Raw genomic sequence first — 18,549 nt, 5'->3', positions numbered from 1 at the left:
AAATAAAGACTATTAGAAGAGACAAAGAAGGACACTACATAATGATCAAGGGATCGATCCAAGAAGAAGATATAACAATTGCAAATATTTATGCACCCAACATAGGAGCATCTCAATACATAAGGCAAATACTAACAGCCATAAAAGGGGAAATCGACAGTAACACAATCATAGTAGGGGACTTTAACACCCCACTTTCACCAATGGACAGAACATCCAAAATGAAAATAAATAAGGAAACACAAGCTTTAAATGATACATTAAACAAGATGGACTTAATTGATATTTATAGGACATTCCATCCAAAAACGACAGAATACACATTTTTCTCAAGTGCTCATGGAACATTCTCCAGGATAGATCATATCTTGGGTCACAAATCAAGCCTTGGTAAATTTAAGAAGATTGAAATTGTATCAAATGTCTTTTCTGACCACAATGCTATGAAACTAGATATCAATTACAGGAAAAGATCTGTAAAAAATACAAACACATGGAGGCTAAACAATACACTACTTAATAACAAAGTGATCACTGAAGAAATCAAAGAGGAAATAAAAAAATACCTAGAAACAAATGACAATGGAGACACGACGACTCAAAATCTATGGGATGCAGCAAAATCAGTTCTAAGAGGGAAGTTTATAGCAATACATTCCTACCTTAAGAAACAGGAAACATCTCGAATAAACAACCTAACCTTGCACCTAAAGCAATTAGAGAGAGAAGAACAAAAAACCCCCAAACTTAGCAAAAGGAAAGAAATCATAAAAATCAAATCAGAAATAAATGAAAAAGAAATGAAGGAAACGATAGCAAAGATCAATAAAACTAAAAGCTGGTTCTTTGAGAAGATAAACAAAATTGATAAACCATTAGCCAGACTCATCAAGAAAAAAAGGGAGAAGACTCAAATCAATAGAATTAGAAATGAAAAAGGAGAAGTAACAACTGACACTGCAGAAATACAAAAGATCATGAGAGATTACTACAAGCAACTCTATGCCAATAAAATGCACAACCTGGAAAAAATGGACAAATTCTTAGAAAGGCACAATCTGCCAAGACGGAATCAGGAAGAAATAGAAAATATGAACAGACCAATCACAAGCACTGAAATTGAAACTGTGATTAAAAATCTTCAAACAAGCAAAAGCCCAGGACCAGATGGCTTCACAGGCGAATTCTATCAAACATTTAGAGAAGAGCTAACACCTATCCTTCTCAAAGTCTTCCAAAATATAGCAGAGGGAGGAACACTCCCAAACTCATTCTACGAGGCCACCACCACCCTGATATCAAAATCAGACAAGGATGTCACAAAGAAAGAAAACTACAGGCCAATATCACTGATGAACATAGATGCAAAAATCCTCAACAAAATACTAGCAAACAGAATCCAACGGCACATTAAACGGATCATACACCATGATCAAGTGGGATTTATTCCAGGAATGCAAGGATTCTTCAATATACGCAAATCAATCAATGTGATACACCATATTAACAAATTGAAGGAGAAAAACCATAAGATCATCTCAACAGATGCAGAGAAAGCTTTTGACAAAATTCAACACCCATTTATGATAAAAACCCTGCAGAAAGTAGGCATAGAGGGAACTTTCCTCAACATAATAAAGGCCATATATGACAAGCCCACAGCCAACATCATCCTCAATGGTGAAAAACTGAAAGCATTTCCACTAAGATCAGGAAGAAGACAAGGTGGCCCACTCTCACCACTCTTATTCAACATACTGTTGGAAGTTTTAGCCACAGCAATCAGAGAAGAAAAGGAAATAAAAGGAATCCAAATTGGAAAAGAAGTAAAGCTGTCACTCTTTGCAGATGACATGATACTATACATAGAGAATCCTAAAGATGCTACCAGAAAACTACTAGAGCTAATCAATGAATTTGGTAAAGTAGCAGGATACAAAATTAATGCACAGAAATCTCTGGCATTCCTACACACTAAGGATGAAAAATCTGAAAGTGAAATCAAGAAAACACTCCCATTTACCACTGCAACAAAAAGAATAAAATATCTAGGAATAAACCTACCTAAGGAGACAAAAGACCTGTATGCCGAAAATTATAAGACACTGATGAAGGAAATTAAAGATGATACAAATAGATGGAGAGATATACCATGTTCTTGGATTGGAAGAATCAACATTGTGAAAATGACTCTACTACCCAAAGCAATCTACAGATTCAATGCAATCCCTATCAAACTACCACTGGCATTTTTCATAGAACTAGAACAAAAAATTTCACAATTTGCATGGAAACACAAAAGACCCCGAATAGCCAAAGCAATCTTGAGAACGAAAAATGGAGCTGGAGGAATCAGGCTTCCTGACTTGAGACTATACTACAAAGCTACAGTAATCAAGACAGTATGGTACTGGCACAAAAACAGAAAGATAGATCAATGGAACAGGATAGAAAGCCCAGAGATAAACCCACGCACATATGGTCACCTTATCTTTGATAAAGGAGGCAGGAATGTACAGTGGAGAAAGGACAGCCTCTTCAATAAGTGGTGCTGGGAAAACTGGACAGCTACATGTAAAAGTATGAGATTAGATCACTCCCTAACACCATACACAAAAATAAGCTCAAAATGGATTAAAGACCTAAATGTAAGGCCAGAAACTATCAAACTCTTAGAGGAAAACATAGGCAGAACACTATGACATAAATCACAGCAAGATCCTTTTTGACCCACCTCCTAGAGAAATGGAAATAAAAATAAACAAATGGGACCTAATGAAACTTCAAAGCTTTTGCACAGTAAAGGAAACCATAAACACGACCAAAAGACAACCCTCAGAATGGGAGAAAATATTTGCAAAAGAAGCAACTGACAAAGGATTAATCTCCAAAATTTATAAGAAGCTCATGCAGCTTAATAACAAAAAAAACAAACAACCCAATCCAAAAATGGGCAGAAGACCAAAGAAGATATACAGACTGCCAACAAACACATGAAAGAATGCTCAACATCACTAATCATTAGAGAAATGCAAATGAAAACTACAATGATATATCATCTCACACCAGTCAGAACGGCCATCATCAAAAAATCTAGAAACAATAAATGCTGGAGAGGGTGTGGAGAAAAGGGAACCCTCTTACACTGTTGGTGGGAATGTAAATTGATACAGCCACTGTGGAGAACAGTATGGAGGTTCCTTAAAAAACTACAAACAGAACTACCATATGACCCAGCAATCCCACTGCTGGGCATATACCCTGAGAAAACCATAATTCAACAAGAGTCATGTACCAAAATGTTCATTGCAGCTCTATTTACAATAGCCCAGAGATGGAAACAACCTAAATGTCCATCATCGGATGAATGGATAAAGAAGATGTGGCACATACATACAATGGAATATTACTCAGCCATAAAAAGAAATGAAATTGAGCTATTTGTAATGAGGTGGATAGACCTAGAGTCTGTCATACAGAGTGAAGTAAGTCAGAAAGAGAGAGACAAATACCATATGCTAACACATATATATGGAATTTAAGAAAAAAATGTCATGAAAAACCTAGGGGTGAAACAGGAATAAAGACACAGACTTACTAGAGAATGGCCTTGAGGCTATGGGGAGGGGGAAGGGTAAACTGTAACAAAGCGAGAGAGAGGCATGGACATATATACACTACCACACGTAAGGTAGATAGCTAGTGGGAAGCAGCCGCATAGCACAGGGAGATCAGCTCGGTGCTTTGTGACTGCCTGGAGGGGTGGGATGGGGAGGGTGGGAGGGAGGGAGACGCAAGCGGGAAGAGATATGGGAACATATGTATATATATAACTGATTCATTTTGTTGTGAAGCTGAAACTAACATACCATTGTAAAGCAATTATACTCCAATAAAGATGTTAAAATGAAAAAAAAAAGAAAGAAAGAAAAAGAAGTAGGTTTCAAAATACTCATAAAATATAATACCAATTCTTTTTAAATCTCACCTAAAACATACGAGTTATATAGCAAATTAATATTAGTCACCTCTGGTGATGAAATAATATTCAATTTATATTTTCTTCTTAGTGTTTTCCAATATTTTCTAAATTTTTTATAATATATATAGTTCTCTTATAAAAATTAATTAATAATAATTACATTCTGATGAAGAGGCATATGACTTTTTAACATTATTCAATTTTCAGAGGTTTCCATTCCCTGTTTATCTTTAAATAATAATATTAATGTTGTGATCCCCTTTTTTTTAGAAGAAAAATGCCTATTTTTACTAATGCAAAAAAACTTCAAGTTATTATTAGCACGTACACTTTATTTTACATGACATGAATTATTACTGTTGAAGGTTGCGTGTTAAAGCATCAACAAAGCATATGAGTAGACAGGGACTTAGCTTATTGTGAATGAATTATAAAATGTATACTTATTTCCTAAACAAAAAGATGTTATTTAAGAACTCTTCATGGCCAGCTGTCCATAATGTCGTTCATTCAACAAAATGTTTTGAGCACCTGCCATGCACCAAGCAAAATTTACACACCAAAAAGATAACAACAGCAAAAGTCAAAGTTCTTTTTCTCACAAAACTTATAATAAGAGATGACAAGCACTACAAATATATATACATATTATTTACAATATAAGTTCTATATATTGAGACATATATATCTATACTTACATATATATGTGTGTGAATATATATATATACACATAGATATACATTTGACAGGTAAGTGCTATATGGAGAAGTAAAGCAGGAAGCAGGGTGTAGGCGCAGAGTAGGAAGGAGTCTTACTACTTCACATTAGGCTGTCAGGAAAGGCCCCCTCATAAGGTGACACCTGAGCTGAGAACAAAATGCAGATATCAGTGTAGAGAATTTGACAAATGCAAAGGCTCAAAGAAGAGCAAGGAATCCCGCTGAAGTGGAATGAGAAAGGAGGAGACAACTGTATGCATTTTTACAATAAACTCACTGTTTATAGGCTCTGAGTAATTTAAAAGCTACTTTTATTTTCCTTTCAATACCTCTTGGTAAGCAATGTCTATTTCCACTACTCTTCATGACTCCTCTCCTAAAAATGGATAATTGTTTTCTCTTTCTACCCCATTCGGCTCTCATTTACCATACTCAAAAGTGTCTTCTTAGTAGTAAAAAGCATGCCCTCACAATCATAATATTTACTTTATATATTTGGTTTATATATTTGGCTTTGAACTGCTTCAGAGTGAATTACCAAAATAAAATTGATGGAGTTGAATAGGTTGTAATACATAAAACAGGAACAGTCATTAGTAAGCATAATGATTTAAAAATACCAATGTAAAATCACATAAACTCATTAAAAGAATACAACCACTGAAGATGGCAGTGTGGGAAGATGCAGAGTTAGCATCTCCCCACAATTAGGGCGCCTGCCGGCCGCTGGTGGGGGACTCTTCCTCCAAGGAGATGGGAAGAACCCCAAAGTGAACCAGTAGGGCACAAGGGGACCAAGGGAAGAGGAGAAGTGCAGGCTAGACACAAACTGAAAGTGAAGGAATGGAAAAAGATATGCCATGCAAATGGAAATCAAAAGAAAGCTGGAGTAGCAAAACTCATATCAGACAAAATAGACTTTAAAATAAAGACTGTTACAAGAGATAAAGAGGGACACTACCTAATGATCAAAGGATCAATCCAAGAAGAAAATATAACAATTATAAATGTTTATGCACCCAACATAGGAGAACCCCAAGACATAAGGCAAATGCTAACAACCATGAAAGGAGAAATCAACAATAACCCAATAGTAGGGGACTTTAACACCCCATTTACACTAATGAACAGATAATCCAAATAGAAAATAAATAAAGAAACACAAGCTTTAAATGACACAATAGACCAGATAAATCTAATTGATATGTACAGAACATTCCACCCAAAAGTGGCAGAATACACTTTCTTCTCAAGTGCACATGGAACATTCTCCAGGATAGATCACATCTTGGGTCACAAATCAAGCCTCAGAAAATTTAAGAATATTGAAATTGTACCAAGCCTCTTTTCTGACCACACCGCTATGGGATTGGAAATCAGTTACAGGAAAAAAACTGTAAAAACCAGAAACACATGGAGGCTAAACAGTGCACTACTAAATAACCAAGAGATCACTGAAGAAATCAAAAAAGAAATTAAAAAATACATAGAAACAAATGACAACAAAAACACAATGACCCAAAACCTACGGCATGCAGCAAAAGCAGTTCTAAGAGGGAAGTTTATAGCAATTCAATCTCACCTCAAGTAACAAGAAAAATCTCAAATAAACAATCTAACCTCACACCCAAAACAACTAGAGAAAGAAGAACAAAGAAAACCCAAAGTCAGTAGAAGGAAAGAAATCATAAAGATCAGAGCAGAAATAAATGAAATAGAAATGAAGAAAACAATAGCAAAGATCAATAAAACTAAAAGCTGGCTCTTTGAGAAGATGAACAAAATTGATAAACCCTTAGCCAGACACATCAAGAAGAAAAGGGAGGGACGCAAATCGATAAAATTAGAAATGAAAAAGGAGAAATCACAACTGACACTGCAGAAACACAAAGGATTACAAGAGACTACTACGAACAACTATATGTCAATAAAATGGACAACCACAAAGAATGGACAAATTCTTGGAAAGGTACAATTTTCCAAGACTGAAGCAAGAAGAAATAGAAAATATAAACAGACCTATCACAAGTAATGAAATTGAAACCATAATTTAAAATCTTCCAACAAACAAAAGTCTGGGACCAGCTGGCTTCACAGGAGAAGTCTATCAAACATTTAGAGAAGAGCTAACACCGATCCTTCTCAAACTCTTCCAAAAAATTGCAGAGGGAGAAACACTTCCAAATTCATTCTACAAAGCCACCATCACCCTGATACCAAAACCAGAAAAAGATATCACACAGACAAAAAAATTATAGAGCAGTATCACTGATGAAAACAGATGCAAAAATCCTCAACAAAATATTAGCAAACAGAATCCAACAGCACATTAAAAGGATCATACACCATGATCAAGTGGGATTTAACCCAGGGATGCAAGGATTCTTCAGTATATGCAAATCAATCAATGTGATACACCACATTAACAAATTAAGGAATAAAAACCATATGATCATCTCAGTAGATGCAGAAAAAACTTTTGACAAAATTCAACACGGATTTACGATAAAACATTTCCAGAAAATGGGCATAGAGGGAACCTACCTCGACATAATAAAGGCCATCTATGACAAACCCACAACAAGCATCATACTCAGTGGTGAAAAACTGAAAGCATTTCCACTAAGATCAGGAACAAGACAAGGATGTCCACTCTCGCCACTATTATTCAACATATCTTTGGAACTCCTAGCCCCAGCAATCACAGAAGAAAAAGAAATAAAAGGAATACAAATTGGAAAAGAAGAAGTAAAACTGTCACTATTTGCCAATGACATGATACTATACATAGAAAATCCTAAAGATGCCACCAGAAAACTACTAGAACTAATCAATGAATTTGGTAAGGTTGCAGGATACAAAATTTATGCACAGAAATCTCTTGCATTCCTATACACTAACAATGAAAAATCAGAAAGAGAAATTAAGGAAACATTCCCATTTACCACTGCAACAAAAAGAATAAAATACCTAGGAATAAACCTGCCTAAGGAGGCAAAAGACTTGTACTCAGAAAGCTATAAAACACTGATGAAAGAAATCAAAGATGACATAAACAGATGGAGAAATATACCATGTTCTTCAATTGGAAGAATCAGTATTGGGAAAATGACTCTACTACCCTAAGAAATCTACAGATTCAATGCAATCCCTATCAAACTACCAATGGCATTCTTCACAGAATTAGAACAAAAAAATCTTACAGTTCGTATGGAAACACAAAAGACCCTGAATAGCCAAAGCAATCTAGAGAAAGAAAAACGCAATTGGAGGAATCAGGCTCCCTGACTTCAAACTATACCACAAAGCTACAGTAATCAAGACAGTATGGTACTGGCACAAAAACAGAAACATAGGCCAATGGTACAGGATAGAATGCCCAGAGATAAACCTGCACACATATGGAAACCTAATTTATGACAAAGGAGGCAAAAACATACAGTGGAGAAAAGACAACCTCTTCAATAAGTGGTGCTGGGAAAACTGGACAGCTACATGTAAAAGAATGAAATTAGAATACTACCTAACACCATACACAAAAGTAAACTCCAAGTGGATTAAAGACTTAAATGTAAGACCAGATGATATAAAACTTTTAGAGGAAAACATAGGAAAAACACTCTTTGACATAAACCATAGCAAGATCTTTTTTGACCCACTGCCTAGAGTAACAGAAATAAAAACAAAAATAAACAAATGGGACTTAATTAAACTTAAAAGTTTTTGCACAGCAAAGGAAACCATAAACAACACAAAAAGACAACCCTCAGAATGGGAGAAAATATTTGCAAATGCAACAACGAACAAAGGACTAATCTCCAAAATATACAAACAGTTCATGGAGCTCAATATCGGAAAAACAAACAATCCAGTTAAAAAATGTGTGGAAGACCTAAATAGACATTTCACCAAGGAAGACATACAGATGGCCAAGAGGCACATGAAAATATATTCAACATCACTAATTATTAGAGGAATGCAAATCAAAACTACAATGAGGTATCACCTCACACCGGTCAGAATGGCAATTAACAAAAAAGCTAGAAACAATAAATGTTGGAAAGGGTGTGCTGAAAAGGGAACCCTCTTACACTGTTGGTAGGAATGTAAATTGATACAACTACTATGGAAAACAGTATGGAGGTTCCTTAAAAAACTAAAAATAGAACTACCATATGACCCAGCACTCCCACTACTGGGCATATACCCTGAGTAAACCATAATTCAAAAAGAGACATGCACCACAATGTTCATTGCAGCACTATTTACAATAGCCAGGACCTGGAAGCAACCTAAGTGTTCATCAGCAGATGAATGGATAAAGAAGATGTGGCACATATATACAATGGAATATTAGCCATAAAAAGAAGCGAAACTGAGTTATTTGTAGTGAGGTGCATGGACCTAGAGTCTGTCATACAGAGTGAAGTAAGTCAGAAAGAGAAAAACAAATACCATATGCTAACACATATATATGGAATATAAAAAAAAAATGGCACTGATGAACCTGGTTGCAGGGCAGGAATAAAGAGGTAGACATACAGAATGGAGTTGATGACATGGGGTGGGAGGGCGAAGCTGGGGTGAAGTGCAAGTAGCATTGATGTATATACATTACCGAATGTAAAATAGTTGGCTGGTGGGAAGCAGCAGCATAACACAGGGTGATCAGCTCAATGCTTTGCAATGACCTAGAGGGGTGGGATAGGGAGGATGGGAGGGAGGCTCAAGAGGGAGGGGATATGGGGACACGTATATGCGTATGGCTGATTAGCTTTGTTGTGCAACAGAAACTAACATGGTATTGTGAAGCAATTATACTCCAATAAAGATCTATTTAAAAAGAAAAAAGGAATACAACCACTAATCTGGAAGCCAAAAGCAGAATTCACTCTTTTTCTAAAGGTTATCTTGCAGAGAAAATTCATTAAGATTGGGAGAAGATAGGGTATTCTTCAGTAGAGGTGCCAAGTCCTTGACAAAAAGATTCTGCTTTCTGTTCTCCTGAAACTCCACAACATGAAAGCAATATACAAGGAACTTGGCTTCTCAGTTACAAATGTTTGGTCAATTGCTGTACATCACAAAGTAGAGCTCTTCTCAATTCCTAGAAATTTCTAGTGAGCCAGACCTCATCTGTTTCCTTGCTCCTTATTTTGAACTCCAAAACTTCTCTCAGGCTGAGTCAACATCCAATTATGACTCTTTGTGACTAACTTTGCCCACTGAAATTGAAAAATGACCTGATGATCTATTAGCCATTTGGTCACTTTCTGAAGTGTGGCATCTGTGCCCAGATAGTTGGTTATCCTGAGAATAGCTTTCCTATAATGAATTATTTTGAATGATATTTCACCATTACATACAGTTTTATGTGCACTCATTATGAGTGGATTGTAAGGGTGTGTTCATCTGTATTTCCCCATCAGGAAAGCAAGAAAATTAAGCTATCATTTGGGTTCACCAGTTCAGTCCTCTTAGCCAAAGGGGTTCTTTAAAGTTTGGATTTTGTAAAAACAACAAAATGATTCATTTAAAAGGACTGAACCTACACTATGGAATCAACCATAGACAAATTATTAACTATTTATCTGAAGGAAAAAAGCAAGACATGATTCTGGATATAAGTACAGATGGGGAACTTCGGTGGGTAACTGCTGAGTGAACTCTGCTCTAGGTTTTGGTATAAGCCTTCATGGGTGTGGCAGAGGGTCACATGTCTGTCCTGTGACTGTGTGGACTCTCTTCATTTTCCTAATTCTGTGTTATATCCTTTTACATCTTGTGCAGATTAGAACTGTGAAAACTTCAATTCTTTCTTTTGGACTTCGCAAAGATGCCCTCTGAAACTTCTGTTAACACTTTCTACACCTGTAGTTGTAGAAGTTTCCTTAGTGTTCAGAGAAAAGAGACATCTTCTGGACTAAACCGCTGTGTGGAATACTCTTCTCCATTTCCCAAGAGACATTTGTTTTATAATTCTTACTGGCCACCTGGCGGTATGCTTAGAATAAAAAGCAAATCCCTTTGGTCAGATTACAACTTTAGCAGAGTTTTGCACTTAGCTATTTCATTCCTTACTAAGTGAGAGCCACAAAAGCATGGCTGAACTGTCTAGAGATGGGTCTACACAAAGATTAATGAAACAAAGACTTGTCAATGATTCAAGTTTGGGACTCTGAGCAAGTATGCCTTGCTGACTCCTCATGACCCAAAGCGTACTGCCACATTAATTCACAATCTAGCCGAGCTTCCTATGTTACCTTCATTGTGCTTTATTTATTGAGTTAACTAAAATGTGAGTGCCTACAGTTCAGTGAGCCCCCTATTTAGGTTTTGAAAAGGACGGACATGGGTTCTGGCCTCATAAAGCTTATGATCTATCTTATGTGTTCATGACATTTTCTTGTGTTATTTAGACACATAGACAAAAAACAGAATTTTGAAAGCTACAACAAAATGAGTAGGTAATGAATGCCCTAAGATTTTCTTAGAGATACCACAGTTTTATTGATAAAACAGTTTATATGAGATTCTTTTCAGGTTCTAGGTATGTGTCCAAATGTCTAGGATATTATTTACTTGAAATATACCAGTATTTTACTTGTATCTGCCTGGTGAAATGAAGTCTGTTTTTTATACCTCCAAATAAGTCTTGCAGAATATTTTTCAGTTTAAATAGTTCATGATGTCAGCATGTTGGAAGTTTAAACTTACACAATTAGGAGTCTTTCTAACGGGGCTCAATAGGACATGTATTCAAGCAGAATTTTGCCAACTTTAACCTTGAGCTTTATAGTAAAAGTTAACTATATGTATTTAATGCGAGAGAATGTGAATTGGGAATACATTATTCCATACGTTATATATTTATGAGGTCTGCTTATCCAGAGCTCACAGCCCAATTACGACTGTAGCCAGAGACCTTGTTTTTGGATTCATGTTTTCTCCTGGTGTACAGCTGTAAACCACAAATGAAGTTTCTAATGTTAGACAAGGTGTATCCATTAGTTCCCCTAAAAAGCCCTAACCACCGGAGCTCATTGATTTTTAGTTTCATATATCTTTAATGAGGAGATTAAATACTTGTTTAGGAAGCAGAGCCTAGCTTAAGTGGTGTTTGTTCCCTCAGCATGTACAGTTGAAGACCTCCATAATCTCTCCCATAGGTCATGCCATGACAAGTCTTTTTACCCTAAAACATAAATTTAAAGTACTTCTGTAATTGTGTAAAATGAGCATATCATAATCATTTTAAAAGAATTCAAAATTAATAAACCACAGGAGAGGCAGCAAATATTTCTAAGTGTCTGATATCTGAGCATATCTTCTAGGCTATCTATTATTAATTCTCCATAAATGCCTAGCAAAACACCAAATCCAGTTCTCAAGTGAGGATAAAATATCTCGGTCACGAATTGGTCAAGACTGATGTTAACTACGGGGTTGGCTGCTGTTGACTTGGGGTAAGAGAAATTCTTAACTCAAGGCCAAAAGTATGTTACCTACTTCTCCTGGGTCAAAAATAATTAAACACTGGTCAGTGCTTAGAATATTCCTTAAGCATATAATAACTATAAAGTAACTGCAGTGAGAGATTATAACAATTCACTACTGGCGAACTAAACAGAAGTGTGAACAGAATAAAGAGTATCAAGCCACATTGCCCAGCTGATTATGCATTGTAACACTAAGTATAATATGCTGCCAGTCCTTTAAAATAGGATCAAGCAGAGCAATATTAGCATTTTCTGCATGCAGAGCCTTTTGTGTGTGGTAAGCAAACCATACTCTAAGAGATGTGCTGCAGGTCCCTAGGTAATCTAACCAGACAGTGGGAAGAGAAGATCAATTGATTGCTCACTCTACTTTAAAGGAAGCAAAGTTTTCTCTTTCAGGGAAGAACAGAGAGAAGGTGGTAATGGGGGAGTGAGGGGCGTATGGAGAAAATGGAAGAATCATGATCATCCAGTGAAGACTAAATTAGTTGAAATGTACCTGGCTCCCTTAGAAAATGTTTTATCACACCTTTAACAATGTTGTGATTGGTTCTCCATAATACTGAAGCAATTACTCATAATTTCTGAGTACAAAATTGTTCTTATTTTAGTAATCTATATAGTTCTAAAATGGGTCATTTAAAAAGTTTATTTAGAGACTATAGCACCAAGATAAGAATGTGATAGGAGGTGCAAAAAGTAATAATTCTCAGTCTGGGAGGGGAGATAATATTCGTAACAAATACAGAGAAAGGTAATATCCCCAATATGAGGAACTTTAAAAAAAATCACTAAGAATAACACAAACATCCCCCAAGAAAAGTAGGCAAATGACAGGATTATGAGCAAAGAACATGAAAAAAGTCTAAAGCTAATAAGCATATTTTAAAACATTAAACCTCTCATACTTTTATAGAGCATTTCTAAAAAAACTACTTGACAATATATATCAGAATTCTTAAAATATTCAGAACTTTTGGCTGAATAATTCCAGCTGTAGCAATTCATCCAAATAATACAATTAGAATTATTTCTACCTATAGAGAAATTATATACCAAGAGGTTGGGGAAATTCTAAATGTCTAACAGAAAAAGGAATACTGAAATAAACTATGGTGTATTCATTTAATGAAATATTCTTCAGCCACTAAAATTACATTGAGTAACAATTTTAATGATATGAGAAGATGCTCATGATATAACCTATGTGAAGAAAGCACTTATTTATAGAATGATTATAATTATGGAAAAATATACATAGAAAAAAAGAGAAGGAAATATCTCAATATTTTAACAGTGGTGATATCAACAGTGTGGAAATTTATCTGTAATTTTTTTCTTTATAACTTCCTTTTTTTCCCTAAGTTTTCTAAAATAAGCATGTGCTACTTCTAATCTGTTTTTAAGAAAAAAATAACAGCAACCAAAATGTCTAAGAAATACATTAATCCTCTAAGGAGAGCAGAAACACAGTTAAATCTGACAAGTGTCTGACAATATCCCAAGAATGTTTGTGAAATCAAAGTATTACTTTAGCTAAAATAAATCATTGAGCTACTAGGAGAGTCTGAATGTACAAAAATAAAATATTCCTACACCATGAAGATTTTGTTCATGTTCATAAAAATTTTCTACATGTAATAGATTAAATACCCTCCACATTAATTCCTGCTCATCCCAGAAATCATTTTCAGTGGACACAATAACTCAAGAGAACTTTTTTCCTTGATACACATAGGCTAAATCTGTTATCGTGTACAGTGAATCAATGTGCCACAGTTTGGCATATAAGAACTACTAGGCATCACCCATTACAAGTCATCTATTTATTTTCAAATACAATGTTTGGGTTATGTTTGAAGGAGATATATGTTCACCATGTTTCCTAAGGGGAAGTCCTCAAAAGGAGATCTGAAACAAACTGGCTGCATAGCTAGTGCAACAACCCAGGTTCAAAATTCTCCACTTCTAACAGGCGTGACTGATCCAGAGGTAGGGACTGTGCAGTGGTTCAACGTTCATGTTTAATCTTTGCACAGGTTTCAAGTAGCCTTAATTTTGTCCTCATTTTCTTCCGTCTCCTCATTGAGCTAATAACACTTTAGAAGATGACTCAGAAAATTATCTTTTGCATGCCCTACAGGCATAACAAAAATGTCCTTTTCTACTGACACCTGACCCCTAGTATTTTTTTAGGCAAGACCTTGAGAGAGGTAGAAAATTGAGAGGGTGAAGAGGAAAATCTTCAAAAGCAGCATGCCTCTAAATTGATACCATGTAAACCTCTCCTAGCATCAGGAAACCACTGCTGGGGGTAAATGAAATGAATTCACTGGGGCATCTAATCCTATTCCTGGAACATTTAAAGGAGTTAAATGCACTGGCGAGCAAACAAACTTCAAAGCAATCATTACACCCCAGACACTGTTGCTTGTGTGGCTGAAATCTTTATGAGATTAGCCCCCCACAGGGAGAGAAGTTAAACACAGCCAGAACCACTTTGAATCTGTCGGGAGGATACCCATTTACCGGCTGAGAATCAGGGCAAATGCACCTAATTCCCAGTGTAGCTCTGCCCCAGACCCAGACGTCACCCACTGAGTCTAATACTCAACTCCACTCTCTGCAGCCTTGGTTTCTCAGCTTGGAAACCATATCAGCACTGACAACACTGGACCAGCATAAAAATGGAAAGTTCTTGTCTTTGCTGGACAAGAATTAAATGCTGGATGGCGTATATTGAACCAATATTATAAAAAAGCCTAAGGGATTTTAGTGGTTTTCTTGTTTTTTTCAAGTATATAAAAAATGACGAGCAAAGACAGAAAATGTATTGTTAAGGTTTTTTTCTGTCAACTTTTACTCAAGTCAAATATTCCCCCAATTTATCTTCCTTATCCCAAATCTTAAATTTATAATGCAAATATATCTCATTTGTTAACCAATTTATGACTAAAACATCTGTTATTCTTAAACTAGAAAGGTGATTTTTATTTGAGAAGGGCTTGAAAAACAGCAATATTAATTCATTCAACCAACGTTGACTTGCCTACTATAATACACAAGCAAAACTGATATTAATTGCTGTGAAGACCTAAACTGAATGGAATCATTCCATCATGGGGCTCCAGTTCAATGGTGGGTATGATAAGGTAGTCAAATCTGAGGATTCCAGGTGTGTGTTCTAGGTACACAAAAGAAGAACTAGTAGATGGTGATGGAAACTTGACTACATTTTCTTACCCTGATCTTTTCATTCCCCTGGTTCTTAATTTCTGAAATTCCACATCTCCTGGATAAGTTTGTGTATCATTTTTCAGACTCAAATTTCTGAGATTAAAATTATTTCTATTTGACTTGTCTTTGTCAACTCACATTGAAAAATTTATGAGAACATAAATCAGTTTTTATTTATTCCCTGGCCTGATGCTTCCAAATTAATTTGGTTCCCTCTGAACATCATGGCCAAGATGGTTCTCCATATCCTTAAAGAGATTGTTCCTCTTGAGAACAATGCTGGCACATCCTGGGTTCAGCTCTGTGGGGAAGCAGAGTGGCCTATTCAGGTATATGTATTTGTTGCTCCTTAATTTCATGAGAGTATTTAATCCCGTTACCAGGGGCACCACAGTTGAAGCATACGGCTCAGCCAGCTAACCAGCTAACCAGTTACCTGGACCAGGTACTCAAAAATCTCAAGCTTGGGGCTTCCCTGGTGGCGCAGTGGTTGAGAGTCCGCCTGCTGATGCAGGGGACACGGGTTCGTGCCCCGGTCCGGGAAGATCCCACATGCCTTGGAGCAGCTGGGCCCGTGAGCCATGGCCGCTGGGCCTGCGCGTCCGGAGCCTGTGCTCCGCAACGGGAGAGGCCACAACAGTGAGAGGCCCACGTACCGCAAAAAAAAGAAAAAAAAATCTCAAGCTTAATGAAAAAGAGAAAAGAAAAACGAGAGAGAGAGAGAGAGAGCGCAGCAGAGAGACAGAGAAAGAGAAAGAGAGGGAGAGGGAGAGACAGGTCGGAAATAACCTTAAGAGGATGCAGAGCCCATCCAGTCCTTAGTACATTTTAAAATCTATTTTTCATTATGCCATTCCAGCAGGAAGCATCACCCCTCAAGCACATTTTATTAGTTCCCCAAAGATTTATTAGTTTGTTGCTTTGGGGTATAATTCTATCAGGCTATGTAGCAGAAAATTATAAGTAAGCTCACTGTGAAAGTACTGTAAGGATATTGTCTCCCATGTTCCAGGTCTCTCTCTGGGAATCCACAAGAGAAATTTATCCCTGGGCCTAGAATGGGGAAAAAAAATTAGAATATTCATGAGCAATGACCTGGTTTGTTTTTTTTATCTCACTAAACACTGTGAATTATAAAGCTGATTGAGTTTCCTTTAAGTTGGCTGCTCAAAACTTCAGAGACACATCCATGGCCCAATTCATTCAAGAATAAAAAACTCGGAACATTTGATGCATACACTACTCCCAATTCCAATTTGTTATCTTTCTAATATTCTTCTCCTTTACTCTACTCCTTCAACTATTTTAAATGTTGATTCTCTTTTGTTGGATCGGGTGTATCTTGTTAAATAATCTTAAATCTTGTGTTGAGTAGAATATTTATACAAAATAAAACCAATAATTAAATATCACCATTCTCAGAGATGGCCCTTTCCCTCTCATCCTTGGAAGACTCCAGCTTTTGTTTCCTATCTGACAATGATACTAATATTTGCCAATCCAGCAGAAAGTTTTATACAAATGAACTGGTGTAATAGGATGTTAACCTACAATAAGAGTTTGTCACATCACAGTCACAATATAGGAGATCTGCCATTGATTTTTCAATAAACATGGCAAATAGTGAAAAATATAGTGTGTGTTCCTCAGCACTAAATTTTTCAGTGACCATTTTTCTTTTCTGTTGTTTTCTATTCTGCTGTCTTCAGGTGATATTTAACAAAATGCTCTCTTTTCTCAGTATATGAGTTTGTACTGACGTGGCTAATAGGGCCCATACTGAAGTTGTCATCTGTTTTGCCATGAATGCATTTGTAAAGCTTGCCTTCATTTTTGAGTAAAGCATGAAAAGTAAATCAAATAGAGAAAAATATATATTGTGTCATGGAATTAAAGAGCAAGCATGGACCAAGCCTCCCCCAGTTCATTTAGGTTATTCAAATCTTTATAAGCCAAAGGATAGCTTCTTGACATCTCAAAAAGCAAACCTCAGAATATGGTTAAAATGCATGGCAATTACTGGAGAGTTCTTTCCGTTTAGTCTAAGTTGTTCCTTCTGGAACTCAGGTACCTTTGCTTATTATTCTGTTCTCCTTTAACACACACACACACACACACAAAATCATTATTTCTAATTTGAACCATTTGGAAGGTCAGGTGTGATGAGGTCAGGATGTAATTAGAGAAGGCCTACCCTCTCTCATAGAAGATGACAATTGCTTCGAAAAATTATTATAATCCACTGGTTCTCTGACGTGTAAAAGCTCAGGAACCTGATTTTGTCAGCAAGGGGAGAATTACTGGTCATGGGAAGATGTAATCAACAAAGTTCCCTGAGATTAACACATAAAACTGACTTCTCGGTGGCATGACTAATTTCTCTAACTAACATCATCTCTCTGTTCCTATGTACACAGGGCATCACAAAATGGGAATACAGGGAATCTATTCTTCGTTTAGTTGTTCCACAGATGTTGAACATCAAGGATGTAAAGAAACATAAGCTACCAAGACAATAAGATGTATTCCCTGACCTTCACAAATGTGTAGTCTACTAGGTAGACATAGGCATATAACCACAAATTTAATAATGATAGGGGCTATATTTGAAAGTCTATACTGTGAATGTTTAAAGACATTACATCAAGTCAGGCTCTGTAATAGGAAAATGCGAGCTCGTGGAAGAGGAATATTTAAAATCTGCTGCCCAAAACTCCCTCTTCTATAGACAGTGATTGATTGGATCTGATCCTTTGTATGATTATTTTACAGTTTACCCATCAGAGAGGAATCTTCTTTCCCTGGCAATTTTTTCACCTTTATCTACATACATACTCCCACCATGTAAAGCAGACAGTTTTAAAGCCACAGTTGTTCATCTCCTCTTGCTTGATATAATTAAAAAATAAAAATCTTTAATGACTCTCTATTGTCTAGAGAATAAAATCCAAATTATCAATGTTGGGATATCACGGGAGGCCTGTGTTTCCCATCTTATGTTCTTTATCTCCTTTCTGCTTACTTTATACTTTTGCTAAGTAAACTGTATACTTTATTCAGTCAATCAGTCTGTAAATATGTATTAAACACCTACTGTGTGGCAAGTACTGTA

The sequence above is a fragment of the Globicephala melas genome, chromosome 2, assembly GCF_963455315.2.
Source record: "Globicephala melas chromosome 2, mGloMel1.2, whole genome shotgun sequence".
Classification (NCBI taxonomy): Eukaryota; Metazoa; Chordata; class Mammalia; order Artiodactyla; family Delphinidae; genus Globicephala; species Globicephala melas.
Note: the sequence above shows the minus strand (reverse complement) of the source record.